Source organism: Poeciliopsis prolifica, unplaced genomic scaffold, assembly GCF_027474105.1.
Source record: "Poeciliopsis prolifica strain line A6 unplaced genomic scaffold, Auburn_PproV2 SCAFFOLD032, whole genome shotgun sequence".
In the NCBI taxonomy this organism is placed as follows: domain Eukaryota; kingdom Metazoa; phylum Chordata; class Actinopteri; order Cyprinodontiformes; family Poeciliidae; genus Poeciliopsis; species Poeciliopsis prolifica.
The window spans coordinates 4555666-4571186 of NW_026562407.1; the positions used below are offsets into that span (position 1 = coordinate 4555666).

General features: G+C 37.3%; 1 protein-coding gene across 1 annotated transcript in view; it reads left to right on the top strand.

Moving 5' to 3' along the window:
* The first annotated feature begins 6303 nt into the window (after positions 1-6303).
* Positions 6304-15521, top strand: part of LOC129373270 (inactive ubiquitin carboxyl-terminal hydrolase 53-like) — a 34871-nt gene continuing 25653 nt past the window's right edge. Inside the window, exon 1 of the mRNA XM_055051125.1 lies at positions 6304-6725. The gene's annotated coding sequence lies outside the window, so the exon portion shown is untranslated. The remainder of the gene's footprint in view (positions 6726-15521) is intronic.

Genomic DNA, 15521 nt, shown 5'->3' on the forward strand with positions numbered 1-15521 from the left:
AGAAGCACTTCAGTTTCCTTATACTCCGCACCGAAGCATGCCTTTCCCGTGTGCTGTAGCTACCGTGGATACAGCAGACACAGCAGCGAAATATATCACAGTCACCCCTTTGGCTGCACTCCAGCATTAATGAAACATGGTCAGTTGCAGGAAAGAAAGGGAAGGAATGTGCTCATGTCATCCACTTTTCTGCAACTAAAACAGTGCGGAACAAAACAACAACTTGGGGGTAAAAAAGAAAATGCAAATGAGCACAGAAATGGGTACAGACAAAGAAAAATCTTCACTTTCTCTATTGTTCGATATGTTACTAATGCTGTGATGTCATTGTGCCTGTATTGTTATACTGCAGAGTCATCATGATGACAAAAATGCCATTCAGATGACAGTGGAAAGGCTCTTTCATATGAAAGCCATTGCTGGGAGGAACTTTTGTCAAGGTGGTTTTTATTGCTAATGTCAAAGTCAGTCATAAGCAAAATGATGATTAAAAGAACCAAAATTACTGTGCCACCAAATAGTTTTCACACTTCTTAGATTTTTCTAGTTTGTTACGCTGCACACTTATTGTCAAACAGGTTTGAGCATATTTTCTTTTACAAACTACCTCACATAACATTTTCATTGTCTTACATTCACCAAAATAATTTACTTTTAAACTTAATAGGTGACTTGATTGAAGTCTGTCTTTGTTAAATATACATTGATTCTATTGATTGAGTCACTCTGAATGCTGCCTTCTCTTTGATAGAAGAAAAAAAATCCACCACAAAAATGTGTGAATGAAGCTGACGACTCCCAGGAAAAAGTTTTCTTTCCTAGGTGTATCTGTAACTCAACAAAACAGAATGGGACTTTTGGAGCCACTTCCTTCTTCTTTGCCTTGTTGGGTTACAAATTCTTTTTATTTATCTGGTTAGAACTTAGATAAAGATTTAAAAGTTCTCAAAGTCCACAAGAAAATAGTTTTTTTCACAGTTTAACTTAGTGTTAGACATCTAAGCTTATTCAAGAACTTTGTTTGAATCAGGCTAATAGAAAAAGCTAGTTAGCTTGAGGCTACTCTAGCAGACTCCCATTTCTCCAAAATAAAACCAAAGCTGCCAATAATTGACAAACTTTTGTCAATTTTTTTTCCCCACACTGAGCGTACTCAATATTTTTAGATGATAATCCTATTTTAGATATCATGAGCTGCTTTAGAGGTGAAACTTCCTTCATTGTGTCATTGGAGCATGTTTAATCTCTTACATAATAGCAAGACTTTTACCTTTGTGCTTTTCCTCATTAAAAGTACTTTGGTAGGAACACAAAGAATGGTATTCACAGAAGACATTAGAAGCCTTCCTTTGTTTAGTCTTCCTAATCTTGTTTACCCCCCTAATTATTACATAAAAGGTCTAATCTTGGTTGTTTCAGATTAATCCAACTCCTTCCAGTGCTTTCTTAGAAAGATATCCCATATTTATTTGTTTATGTGCTTGGTCAAAATAAATTGCCCTAACTTGACTTTTGGATCAAGAGGTGCAAGCTGCTCCTCTTGATCCATTTGCATTTCCCGTGAAACTAAAACGCATCCAAAATTCTTGTGCATACTCAAACACACACACAAACTAGGACATTTATTATTACTGAAGCTGAAGTGGGAGCAGATTAAGACACTTAAATTTAGGTGTTTCTAGTACTAGAACAGAAAAGCATTCGTATAAATTAGCAATCTTCATGTTCTAACAGCAAAAGCAGATTTTTTTCATTATTTATTGTGAGCACATATGTCTAAAAGCCAGACTTTTCCACGTTCGTAGAACAAACTGTATCTGTAAAGTACTGTATGTATTGACTGAAAAGACAGACATCAGTGCTAAAAATACCACCGCTCAAAAGCTTCAGCGCATTTGGGATGAAGTGGAATTTAGTGACCCAGAGAAACAATCAAAATCATCAATGATTCAATACACTGGCCACTGCAGAGATAGCACCCGGGGCAAGAAGAGGACAGAGGTTTGTCATTTGAGCTGTGTTTACCTACTGTGTTCAGCAAGTATTTTTCTGGTCATTGGGGAAAACACAAGGTCAGAAGTCAACGCTTTGTCACTGGCTGTCTGTCAGGTTGCAGACCTGGCAAAGTTGTTGATAAATAAATCTTAATTTAAAAAGCCATTCAAAGTGGTATCAAGAGGAATTTCTCACTTATTTCAGACTTCCAATGTTTTATGCTTTTTGCTACACCTATCTGTTTAAACTAAGAAGACGAGAAAAAAACATAAAAGGTTATTTTCTCGGTGAACCTTCCCTGGATTGGTTAGCCTACCAAAATTACTCCAAGTGCAATTTTGGTAGATCACAAATCAGAACAAGGTCTAATACACTCCAGAACTCAGTTTCTTTGGTTACACTTGGTTTAAATCCAATCCTGATCATTCTTCAGAAAAAGAAGATTACACCTACAGTCAAGCCATAGGGCTGGTAGTTTGATGGTGTGTGCATTGATCCAAACATGAATTCTGGTCTCTGCAAGAAAATTCTGAATGAGAATATGAGACCTTCATGATTTAAGCTCATGCACACTTGGGTTATGCAGCAGGAAATGACTGAAAGCACAATTTGAAAACTGAAATTTACATTTACTCATGTTATCTTCGTCTGATATTAAAAGGTCGCTGGTAACAAGAGGACAAATACTTCCACAACATTGAGCAACTGAAGCAGCGCCATGAATACTTGATTTTCTTGCCGATTAGTCAAAATGATGACACAGATATCTACACAGCTCTACAGCTGGTGGCATAGGTCAAAATGCCGCCATTGCAGAGCAAACGAGGCAGAGCAGCAATGATTTATCAGCACAATGATGTAGTCGTTTGTAGCCTTATGGCTCGAATCAAAGCTGCAAAGCTGACAGTGCACAAATTCAGCAACTTAATCTCAATCTGCCTACCAAGGTCAGATAAGGAAGGTTTTTATAGCTTAATAAAATATCTGACAACTGTCTCATTTGTATTTCATACAGAGTAAGAAAGGGAGGGGAACATGTGATGTAAATCTGTGCTCTGAGCAATATTGTTGGCAATTCCATCCAAAAAAAACATATGTAAATAAAATGAAACGTAACACCAGCAGTCCAGGATGCTTTCCTAGTTTTTCCAGCTCTCTCAATGTTTTCCCAGATTGTAGGCAATGAAATATCTAATTAGGTGATAAAGTGCACACAGGTTAATACAAAATAATAAAAGCTTTACATCACTCAAGCATTGTAGCACCATTCTTTTGAGCTGCCTTTTTATTTTAAAAGGAAGCAGAAGCATTATGTCCTTAGAGGAAACAAGTGCAGAGGGAAACGTCTCCTCAATGGGCTCTTTCAAGTACTTCCTGGGGAAAGTCTGGATCATGCTGATACATTGTGACCCCTCGGTGCACACTCCATCACAGCAGCCCATTTCCTCAATCCTAATGAATTAAAGATAATAGGAAAGCAGACGTTTTTTCTTTTTAGCATGTAGATTATTAAAACATAATTATTTGATTATACTTCCAATCTTCAGTTTTATGTTCTTAACACAAATTCTTGCCACATTTTAGGCTCGTGACATGGTGTTTCTGTAGTTTTAATGGCCAAACAAACAATTGTAACTTAGATTAGGTTTAAATCTCACACAAAAATGCTAAGTAACACTTTGCTTAGCATCAAATTACCAAAACTATGTGATATTTCAACTGAGAAGCAGTTAATAAAACTTTTCGACCCCTTCTTCTTATTTTTCTAAATATTTTTCAATTATTTTATACCTTTCAGGCTTGAAATAACCAAATGCAGGAATAAAGATTTGCGAAAATGTTCATCTATTGCCAGCTGGACGCTCTTTAGGATCTGAGTTGTTAGTGGACATAAATGTTGGACTCAGCTCACATTTGAATCCATCCCAGACTGTATTCTGCAGTGATGAGCACTTGGTTCACTCTGGAGGACCATATGGCCTTCCCAAATCCAAACAGATATTCCTCCAGTGAGCTCTAAGTCTGCCAGAGGCATCTTTTCCCAGTGGGACGATAACAAACCCTCCATAGAGAGGCGCCCAGGAGGCATCTTGATCAAGAACTTTTTTTTAATCGCACTCCTTTGTGAGGAACAGTAACTCTAATCTGAGCTACCATCACATAACAAGGAAGGCTCATTCCAGCTACTTGTATCCAGTATTTTACTTATTTAATGGTGATTTTTATCGTTCAACTTCTCAGACGAGTCACGGGACACATACACAAGTACGTCAATAGCTTTGTGCTTTGGCTCAGTAATGTAGAATTAGCTTTTAGGGGGAACATGACTAGGAAAACGCCTACTCCTTTCAAAACCAAAAAGCAGCTATCCACTAACTGTCCTCCACTGATCCAAAATTGAAATTTAAGGTGGACCATGAGACACAACTCTGTGCTGTACTGCTCAGTGGAGATGAGGCACAAGAAGGCAATGGCTTCCAAGGGCCTCATGAACTGATTCCTCGGATTTAAAAAAGCAGCAACTCCATTTCAATCAGTTGTGGGTTTTGTCACAGCTGCTCACAATAGACGAGCTCTGAGCTTGATATCTAAACAGAGGAAGCTCGATTGTATCCAGGATTTTGTTCTTTTGATCATGTTTTGTGTCTCTGAAGCGCACATAGGAGTAAGAATGAAGACAGACAGAGAGATTAAGGGGAGTTTACATTTTACCTGTTATGGAGAGACTTTAATGTTTTTCAATTAAACGGTTTTTTTTTTCCCAATTTGTCTACCTGACCATGGCGGTTTACTCTCCAGTGTGTGCTCCATTAGTCATGCAGACTTTTTGCTGTTAAGATTATTATGCAGTATTCAGCTAACACTCATAATCAGCATAACCCACACGAACACCAGGAATTTAAATTCATTACCTTCGATGCTTCAATAACCCCACATGATGAATGGCCTGTCTTTGCTCTGGCAGCATTCCAAACTACTTAATATAATTAATATGTGTTTTAAATAATAAAAAAAGGGGATGTGACCAGCTTACGTCGTGGTACATGACATGGATTTATTTTTGTGCTTAAAAGGAGGGGCTAGAAATGCTTTAATTGCACTCTCCTTCCAGTTTCTTTCTTTATGTAACAGGATCAGGCAGATGGTGTCTGGGTACCGGAGCCTTACATGACTCTTTTCCACCCCTCCATAATTATCATCTGTGTCTGAGCTGTCAACACATTGTTGGTGTGTAACCATGCAGGTAAACATTTAACACCCCAAAAAGCATGTTTTAATCCAGGCCACTACACTGCGACACATAAGCTTTTCTTCAAATGCCAGAGCATTACGAACGCATGATTGCTTACTGACTAAATAAGCAAAAACCTCTCGAGTAAACGAGGAGTGCCATACCTTTCGTTTTAAACTTCTGAGATTTTATGTAAAACAGACCAATGCAGTATAATTCATTTTGAAGTGAAAAGAAATTATTATTTTTTATTATGTTTTTTTAAAAGTTTTTTTTACAAATAAAAATGTCCACTTGAGTTGAAAACATTTTTTGATATAATTCTGAGTATGCCCCCTGAGCAGTGGATCTCTGCAGCTTCTGAAAGTCACAGATTTGAGGAGAATGCTGTTTAAGGGGATCTGCATAACGGAGACTTAAAGATCTTCTATAAGTCTGTTGTGGAGGGTCCACCGTTTTCTGCTATTATCTATTCGGGTAGCATCAGAGCTGGCGATTCGATAAGGGTATCAACAAGGTAATTAAGAAGGTTGTGTCTGTTCTGTGGCCCACTCTGGAACCCAGGGAGATTACCGGGCATTGAACAAATTAAAAACATAAACAACCCTGTGCATCCTCTTTATGAGACTACTAAGTGACTTCTGTCAGATCAGAAGCTTCTTGAGAGTCGCTGTAACACAGACTGCTACAGGAAATCCCACAGCCATCTGGATATAGAACTCTATTTTTTAAAAATATGAGTAACAAATATATTTATTTCCACTTTGAGATTAATAAAAAATATACTTTAAATTGAATCGAATTCGTGCGCGTGCCACACTTTTCAGATTTTGTTTTAGAAAACAACCCGTCTGCTTTAGGTCGGTTAATCAAATTAAATCCCAATAAAAATGAGACAAAGTTCACGCGACATGACCGTAGATTTGCAAACGTTTTTTTCAACAATAGGCGCGCATGAAGCAGCTGTAAGAGTCGCCCACAGAACAGAGGAGGGCAAACTGCCTGTAAGCCACCGTGTAACAACTGCGTGAGTCTCAGCCTGCAGTAGCCGTGGCAGCGGTGTGCAGTAGCAGCAGCAGCAGTAGCAGCAGCAGCATGGCAGACTGCAGAGCGAGTGTTGTTGAAGAGGCGGGGTTTGACATCTCAGCTCTGAAAACATCCCTAATCCAGTATTTCAGGTGCCGAAGTCGACGGAGCGACCAGTCAGTTCTCAACACCGCCGCCGCCCGCAGCTGTGGCTTCTGCTTCACAGCGGGAACAATACCGCAGCTGAACCGAGCGAGACGTGTCCGAAGTGCGAGTCACATGAGAGTTTGAGCGCTGTGAAACAACACTTCTTATTTATTTATTTTTTTTCACTCCCGGACTGGTGGACTACTTTTCCAGCGTCTCTCTCTGCGCCTTGACACACATTTATTCAGAGTTCTTCGGCTTGTCAGCTTTTTAGCACTTTAACGGATATTGCCGTCGCTTATTTGGACGAATCGCTCTCGCCAAGGTGAGTGCCGTTTGTTTTCAATGGCTCCTGTAGTTGTCGAAACTTTCTCAGCTGATGTTTAGCAGCGGCAGTAGCAGCAGCTACGTGGGGCCGGAAATGAAATGCAGGTCGTACCTGGAACTCAGGTGAAACCAGGTAGGCCTAGCCTGGTTAGCCGTGTCTAGCGTAACACTTCTCAAGTTTCAAAATAGACGTTTAAAGAAAGAAAAAAAAAATCCAAAATAGTTGTAATTTTGGGAGTCTGTGTTGTACGAGTTCATATTGCGGTTACTTTTAAAAGTCGCCAGTTGAAGGTGTGTTTTATGCTAAATATTGATACCTTATTGGGTATCAACGCATCTTGGTTTTTAGTGTGGAACATGGGGTAATGCTAATCTCGAGGTATATTTTTGCGCTCATGTTAGATGTTAGGTCCATGTATGCATGTTGATGCAAGTCACGCAGCTACTTGAGCGAGAAAAAGAAGTTTAGGTTGAACTTAAAGCCCAGAGGTCAACATTACCCAATGTTTCATAGTAAGATGCGTTTACGTTCAAGACCAAAATTCGCATCTTTCTAAATATCGCTCTCATTTAACCTGTGTCACTCACAAAAACGATTTGACTAAACAGCTATAATGAGGCTATCAACAACAACAACAAAAAAAAATGTAGTAAAATTGACATTTTAAATGTTTAAGAATGTTTTACAGTATAGTGTTGAGATGCCGATGCAAGTTACGTGCCCATCTCAGCATTGTGGCTCAGCATACCAGAAAATATTATGATTACTAATTATAATTATGATATAATATAGTACTAATTATTATGAATACTAATTCATTACCACAAACTAACTTACTAAACAGTGTGATTTGTGTTTTAACATTTGTTTTGACACAAACAAGATACTGACAATACCAATGTTCAAGTATATTTACAGTTCTCATGATGTTTACACGGTATGTGAGCTTTTAATAGTGTTAACAAAATGCCAGCCCTTTGATATATTTTGATACCTATTCAAGTTATGTTCACAAAGGAGCTTGGATTCTAATTCATTCATATTCCCCACAAGTTAGATTTGGTCTGTTATGTATTAAACGTTTGTGTTAAATGTACCTTGATATTAATTTAAATACAAAGATGACTTGGCTCATTTTAAGCACCTATTCTTCACAAAAATACAATACTAAGTAATTCTAGTGTATTTATTAACACAGTATTATGCAATTCAGTTCCAAACATTTCCTGTTCAGTGCCTCTTTATGGTCTGTAAAACCAGGTTAAAGAGTCAGGGGTGAGAACTGAGAGAAGATTTATATTGCACAACTTTTATTATGTTTTGGTGACACATATCTTTTTCACAATCTCATTCAGAACTCAAAGCGGACACTTATCTCATCCACCACGTAAACTGGGTCAGTTTACCCCCTTTTTAGAGTTCAGATTAGTTTCTTCAAACAAAGCACCGTCATGATGAAATCATACAATCTTTAGCCATGAATACATCCCGGACTCTCATGCTTTTGTCCTCATGTCTTTTTTGGAACATTTCCACAAAGACAACACTGTGGAAAAACACACAGTGGCATGCTGACGAACCAGTTTCGTCTCACCAAGCACTCCGTCACATCTTGGTTTGCAAGCATGTTGAGCAATTTGTACCTGAAAGAAGCACACTTACCAGGTACAGGTGAAGTAAACATCCAGTTCAGAGGTTTGCCTCGTGTTTTGCAAACACCTGAAAATCTGGTTCAGGAGTTTGCAATATATGTTGCACAAGTCCAACATCTCTTGCCATAGATACTATCATGTTCTGTCGGATTTGCCAGGTTTGTAAAAGGTATGACAGATGTAAGAGTTTGACGGTTAAATATTTATTATAGTCTTATGTGGTAGAAATACAAAAATGTAGCAAATCGTAAGATGATCAATACATTTCTATTGAGAAATGTAAAAAAAATTGCCTTTTACTTCATTTTTATAAATTCCTCCATTATCTCATACTGACAGATCATTAAATGACAACCTTTCATTTGATGACATTTATATATTGAAACAGTTTCATGTTAAGGAGTAATAATTTTTTCTTTTTTTGCAATTAAGCAATTATCAATTTTGACTGTCATCACTGTTTTGATTTTTGTATTATGTTTTGTATTATGCTAGACGACTCGATAATAACTAAAAGACCAGATTTTTTTCTTTTATTGATTTTTATAACTTGATGTAAACATCAACAAAAGTAAACAAACATAACCCATCCCAAATCAACAAGGAGCACTGCAGTGTCCACATAAAAACATACATAAAATACAGACAGACATTCCTAGGCATGGTTCAAAGTAGTCGAAAGTGTCAGATAGCCAAGTGAGTGATACAACTTTCAAAATCAATTTTTAGTTATTCATCCTTCTTTTTAATTCAAGGTCACACACAGGTTACTGGCAGGACTCTGCAACACTTGTTGGGGGAATATCTTCACAATGATTTTCTTGAAACTGGATTTTGCTTAGTAGCAAGTGTAAAAGTAAAGTCCATGCAATTTAGCTTAGTTGAAGCATTGGAGGTAATCCGAGCGAGATGCTTTTAAACTGGCAGACCTTATGGAAGTAGTTCTAGGAGCAGACAGGAGGATGTTGTATTTCAGTCCAAACTTTTACTCAAGAGCTGGTTCCTGGAACTGGGAGAACTGCTTTTGTTCTCCGCAGTCTTTTCCTCTGTGGGCCATGGGAAATAATGGCTGACCTGGCGTGGTGTGACTGGCCAGTTTAGTTTTACAAGGCCGATCATGGTGACCTTATTCCGAAGAGCAGGAAGCCGACACAGGAAAGGATAACTTCTTTGTTGCCCAAATGCTTGAATCCTGTCTGAAGGGAATTAGAGATGTTTCACTGGTTCCTTTTCTGTTTTTGTTTTTTTCTCTGCAGGGTCAGGTTTTATTGTTGCTTCTTTAAAAGCTTCTCAGCATATGCCTGAACTCCACAAATGAAATGAGTCTGAAATTCCTGGAAGGCTTGAACTTGAAGCCAGTATAAAGAGGGAGAGAGAGCAGTAGAACTGGATAAAAAACGTGACTTCATTCTTTGATTTGAAGAAATGCTTCAGACTTCTGAGAACTTTGCCTACTTTTGAAATGAGAAGCATGTGCTGACGGCTTAATAAATACACAAAGTGTTGTAATTTGTCACATTTCCCAGTAGAAAGAATGTGAATTCAGTGGTGGGAAACTTTGCATGAACTTAATGTCAAAGTAGGAATGTTTTGGATTTGGGGAGCAGCATTTTATTAGAAAAACAAACAAAAGATGTTTTTTTTTCTCTCTTTCTTGAAACAGAGGCTCCAAGTTACTACCTGGTCAACAAATAGTTTCTCCAGATTGTTTCAGTTCGAGTTTAATGATCCGCTCCCCGAACTTTGTCATGTTTTGAATTAAACTACCTGTGAAGGAGCTTTAATTCTAATTTTATTGAAGTTTCTGGTTTAATAGAAGATGTTAGGGCAAAAAATGCCATAAAAGCATGATATAGCTGCTTTTGATTAAAATAGTAAATAGCTGTGCATTTGCCTTTAAAACACTTGCTGGATTTGGTTGAATTATTAACTTATGTTATGATGATATGATTGTCAAAGCTGAACAGTCACAGTTAAGGTCTTTTAAGTACACCATGTGCTTCTTCTCTCTTTGACGTGTTTGTGTTCTCACTTCATAATGACATAGAATAAGTGTGACTCATTTAACCGCAGATTGATTCATCAGCAGCTCCTAGCATTACCATATAAAGGAGATCAATTGAATCCTTCTTAATGAGGCAATCCATCAACAGATCTCTGATAGATTAATCTTGCAACGGTACTCCCCCCCCACCCCGCGCCTTTCTGTTGTATTTCTCAATATTTTACAGACTCCTCGGGCTTTCCGATACTGCTGATACTCCTGAGATGTTTTCCTTTTGACAAGTGGAGGGGGGGAATCAGCCGAGAAAGCTTTTGTTTACTGAAGGAAACCTGGGCTTCCTGCAGCACTGCTCGCAAGAAGAGAAAAAAAAAATTCTCTTTGGGCTTTCTCAAAGAGATAATCTACATTTTTGATCAAGTTGACGTGAAGCAGCGAGAAAGTGGTTTGTCTTTAGGCTTATTAAATTACATTATCAAGCTACAGTATTTTATGCAGTGGATAAAATATGTTGCAGTCAAGGCACTTGCTAGTATTCTTTTAAGAAATTGTATTTATTTTTTTTTCTTTTGCATTTTTTTCTTTGTATTGGCTTATGTAGTTTTTACCATTTTTATTGGGAATGCATTGATTGCAGATTTCTGGCCAGTCACAATCTTTAAAAAGCCTGACCTGCCTATTCTGGTTTTGGAGGATACAAATTTTTTCTTTTCCTGGAAAAGTTGCAAAATGCAGTCACTCATTTGGAAACAGTAGCCTTGCAAACCTTTGCAGAGGTGATAAGATCTCATGTGGCAAATCACCCATCTCTCAAAATTAAGGAAATCAAGGCTGATTTATTATTGCATCCTTGCTTTCTTGTGTCTTTTTATTGTAACTGAAATCAAAAGATACATTCCAAAATAAGTTTTTTCTACAGATACTTTTTGCTGTGTTTTGTTCAGTGGTCTTTTTTTCTTCTGAACTCTGACCTGCTTTCTTGTCACAGTTTAATCAAAGCACTCCCACATCCTGATACTGCTAATAAAATGCTTAGCTCGGTAAAATGTGAGATAGTTTGTTTTATAATCCAAGTCTGCTTCAAACTTCTCAACTTTCTCCACGAGTTGTCTGCTGTGCTCCCTGGTGATTTTGATGATGTTTTTTCCCCCCAACTTCTGAGCTGGAGTTATGCTGAGAGATCAAAGTATACATGTGGTGCTTATTTTATGACTAGGTGACTTCTGAAGATGTTTGATTTTAGTGTATTTTATTCAGGGGTATATAAGTAAAAAAGGACTAAATACAAAGGCAAACCACATTTTTAAGATTTGTATTTTTTTTTAAGTTCACTATGGTTAAGTATGTTGTGCTCTTCAATCCCATATAATACCACTGAATTAAATTAAAATTTTTGATTTGACTGTATCAAAATATTAAAAAGCTATGAACATGAGCAAGGTGTATGAGTTGAACCTTTTCCTATTTCTGGGTTGGTTTTTCCTGTTTGAGCAGTGTGTCTCATTCTAGAAATGTGTTTTTCATATTTTTTCTCATCATACATAAGACATTCTTCAACTTCCATTGTCTCACTGCTGCATCCAGCTGAGCTGGATTTTTGTATGCGATTACTCAGAACATGACAAAATGAAGTTTAAAGGGGGGAAAAGCTGCTTTGGCATGTAGAATCAGCAAAAATACAGTCAAGACAATCTGAGCTTAAATAAGTTGCTATGCAAGTCAAATGCATGAAAGCAAACAAATCGGTGTTATGTGAGGTACGGCTCATTATAGTTACATCTGGAAATGAAGTCGGAGGGTTTTAGTGGGAAAGCGCATTATGTACAAACTTATGAGGGTTAGTTTGTTGGAAGACAAATCAGTCCCAGGAAAAGAATTTCATTTTCACACCTTGGACTTGAAACGGAAGGGTGTTAACAGCCATTTTGGCTTCCACCGAGCAATGATGTAAACCTGGCATCTGAACACCATCCAGCAGTCATTTTCTTCACCAAGGTTTCTGAACATTGAGCCAGACATTTTATTTTTCTTTGTAGCTGAATACAATGGAGCCCCTTTTTTCTCTGGTTTACTTTGAAATACTTAGCTTGTGATAAAATTTAACAGGCACATTAATATTTCCTTCTATCCTCCAAACACATGTAGCAAGTTGTCAAACGTGGACTGCAACTTGGTCAGTTCAGGCTAGCAAAATTGCATTGACATCCTGCTTTCAGATTAATGCAATTGTTGCAGAAAATGCTATGGCATTGCTTAGTTTCCATATCTTCCAAAAAGTAGTGTATGATCCGTCAAATGAGTGACAGCATTACTGCCTTGAGGTCAGCAAGCGTCAGTTCTGCTGAGACAAAAAGGCTGATATAAATAATGTAACTGAGGCTGGCAGCTTTTCAAATGGACCACTGTAATGCAATAAAATTTCCAGACTCATAAAAGGCACAGACATATATACACTTTGGCTGTTGTCAGCAGTATCACAACACAAAACATGTGCTGGCATCACTCTTCATGCCATCAGCTTGACGTTGAGTTATGTTGACTCAACGATGTCTGATGTAGCTTCCTTCTCTGGTAAATGAAATCAGTTTAACTCCCATAGAGCACATTGGATGCTTGTGCAATATCACAGTTTAACAAAGAGGGATCGCAACATGAAAGTTTCCAAGCTCTTCTCATTAAGTTGCTATATGTTTCCATCATATTCCAAAATGGTGTATGCTTGAAGACTTGCATCACACCGATACCAGCAGTTAAGAACATGTGACATCTGTGCTGTACACTACAGGTGGTTTGTACACATTTATTCCTTCTGCTGAAACTATTTTAAAACAGCTGTAGGGATTGGTTTGGAATTCTGTTGCTTCGGAGCGCCAGCTTCTGGTTCAGATGGCGAGGCTGCGGCCTTTCAGCTTGGTTGAAACGCCTGTTTGAATGGTAATCCTGCTGTAATAATATTAAACTTCAGGTGCTGAAATTAACTGTCGGATATGTATATACACTATGTTGTGACAACCCAATGTTCCATTTAAGCTTCCTGAAATTCCACCAAGGTAGGGTTGTGTAGCAGGTTTAGACAGAAACTGGTGGTTTGAGGGACTCTTTCAACAAGAAAGTTTTGTTGTGCACAAACAAACAGAAAAAATTCTTGTGGTTGGTGGTCAGTTCACCTTCTAGTTATTTTATACTTGTACTATTTTAGTCATGCCTAGCTTGACTTTTTTGAGCATCTACCTTCTGTGATTTTGTATCAACCATGAGGACATTTCATACATGCATTAACTAACATCCAGGGTACTCAAACTCCTTTTTGGAGTATGAGTACCCTGGATCAGTTTGTCCCCCACATTGGGTGGAGGCTTGATACATTCACTTTGAGTATTTTATGTTTTCCAATAGTTTAGTGGAGGGATAAATGTGAATGTTTGATGCCAGAAAATAATGCCAGTTATTTTTGTTTGATCAGCGGTCACAATCTGTCAAGTGACATTGAAGTTTATTAATTTTTGATCTTCAGAATATCATAAAAAGTTGTTTGTGAGAAAGCAGCATTTTAATTTCTATAACTTGGTCCATAATTTATTAAAATGTATAATTATTGAGATAAACTTGCACACAGTGGTAAGGTACAAAATTGTTTTTTCTGGTATGATAAGGCAGTAGACTGGGATTAAAATAAAGAAATGAATTTACAACAAAACAAACTGATTCAGAGGTTTTATCACTCTTGCTGCTTTGTACATGTTTGATGTTGTAATCACATCTTTCATATATCAGATTTCCAGAGAACCTCAAGATGAGCTTTGTTTCCATCTACAATAAAACAGCCTTTAAAATCACCAACAAACTTGTGGAAAATCAAAAGTTTTGACTCCATGAGTCTCTTGGGGCATTCACTAATGTAATAACCCAGACAGCATCCACTGCCTTGCTCAGCACAAACTTATTCATCCATCAAACCTTTCAACACAGTCTGCTGGTGAGCCTCTCAGTCCAGGGTTCGTAGCATACACACAATCGCTGAAGATTTTTGTTGATGCAGATTTTGATGCCTTTTGAGTTCCAGGTTTTGTTTTTAAAATTCTGAATTACACGTTCCAAAAAACTGATGGGTAATTTCATTTTATTGTCCTCCAAGTGTTCAATTGTTAATGAAAAGAACAAACACAGAAAATGGGTCGAATCTGTGTGTCTCAGTTTAGCTCATGAAGGGATGCCAAGAACAAATTAATTAATTATTCTGATTGCAAATGGGTTCAAAAATGGTTGATTTGTTGACTATCATTACATTGTTTTGACTTGATTAAATTCTAGTGTCGATTAGAAATAAAATGGCCTGGCTTTTGTGAACATTTGACTGTGAACTCTTTGGGCAATAAGTAGATCAACCAATCCATCAACCATAAATCCTTTTTTTTTTCCAGTTCAAATACAAAAAATCTGTATTTTTTTCCATTGATTAATTGTACCAAAACTCAGCAGCTCCAACTATTTTGCATCTATAACCAACAAAATATACTTGGATATACTTTTCTAAGTTTATTAAAAATCAGACCTATATAAACTGGAGCAGTAAATGCATTACTTCAGACGAAGTCCCCATCTCATTGTTCATATATCAACTTACCATCATACATGAAAAATACATATTTTCAATCCCTTTACTAAAGACCGGCAGGCTGCCAGCCCAAATGGGACAGACCACCATTTTCTGTTTCTTTACATTTTGGATTCAAACACATAATTTTTTTTTCTTTTATGTATTAAAATGCTTTAAGGCAATCATAATCTGTCAAAATCAGATTTTGGCTTCTTAATCCTACACACTAGTTATTATCTTTTAGCAGAAGTTAAGTAAAGACTAAATAAATAAACCTGACTGAATTTAAAATACAGTCTGAATTCGTGTCGAGTTCAGTTAGAAACTCCTCTGGTGCAAAGGGTGTCTGGAAAAGTTAATGTATAAGCTTTGTTTACATGCTTGCAAAGATCAGCTCGACATCAATGTGAAAACAGAAATGAGGCTGCTCATTTTTGTGTGATTTGTTGGGTCAGATGCACGTTTTCTTTTTTTTTTAAAACCAAATAGGCAAATCGACAGTTAATGTAAAATTATAATATTGAACTCACTGTTGTAACTAG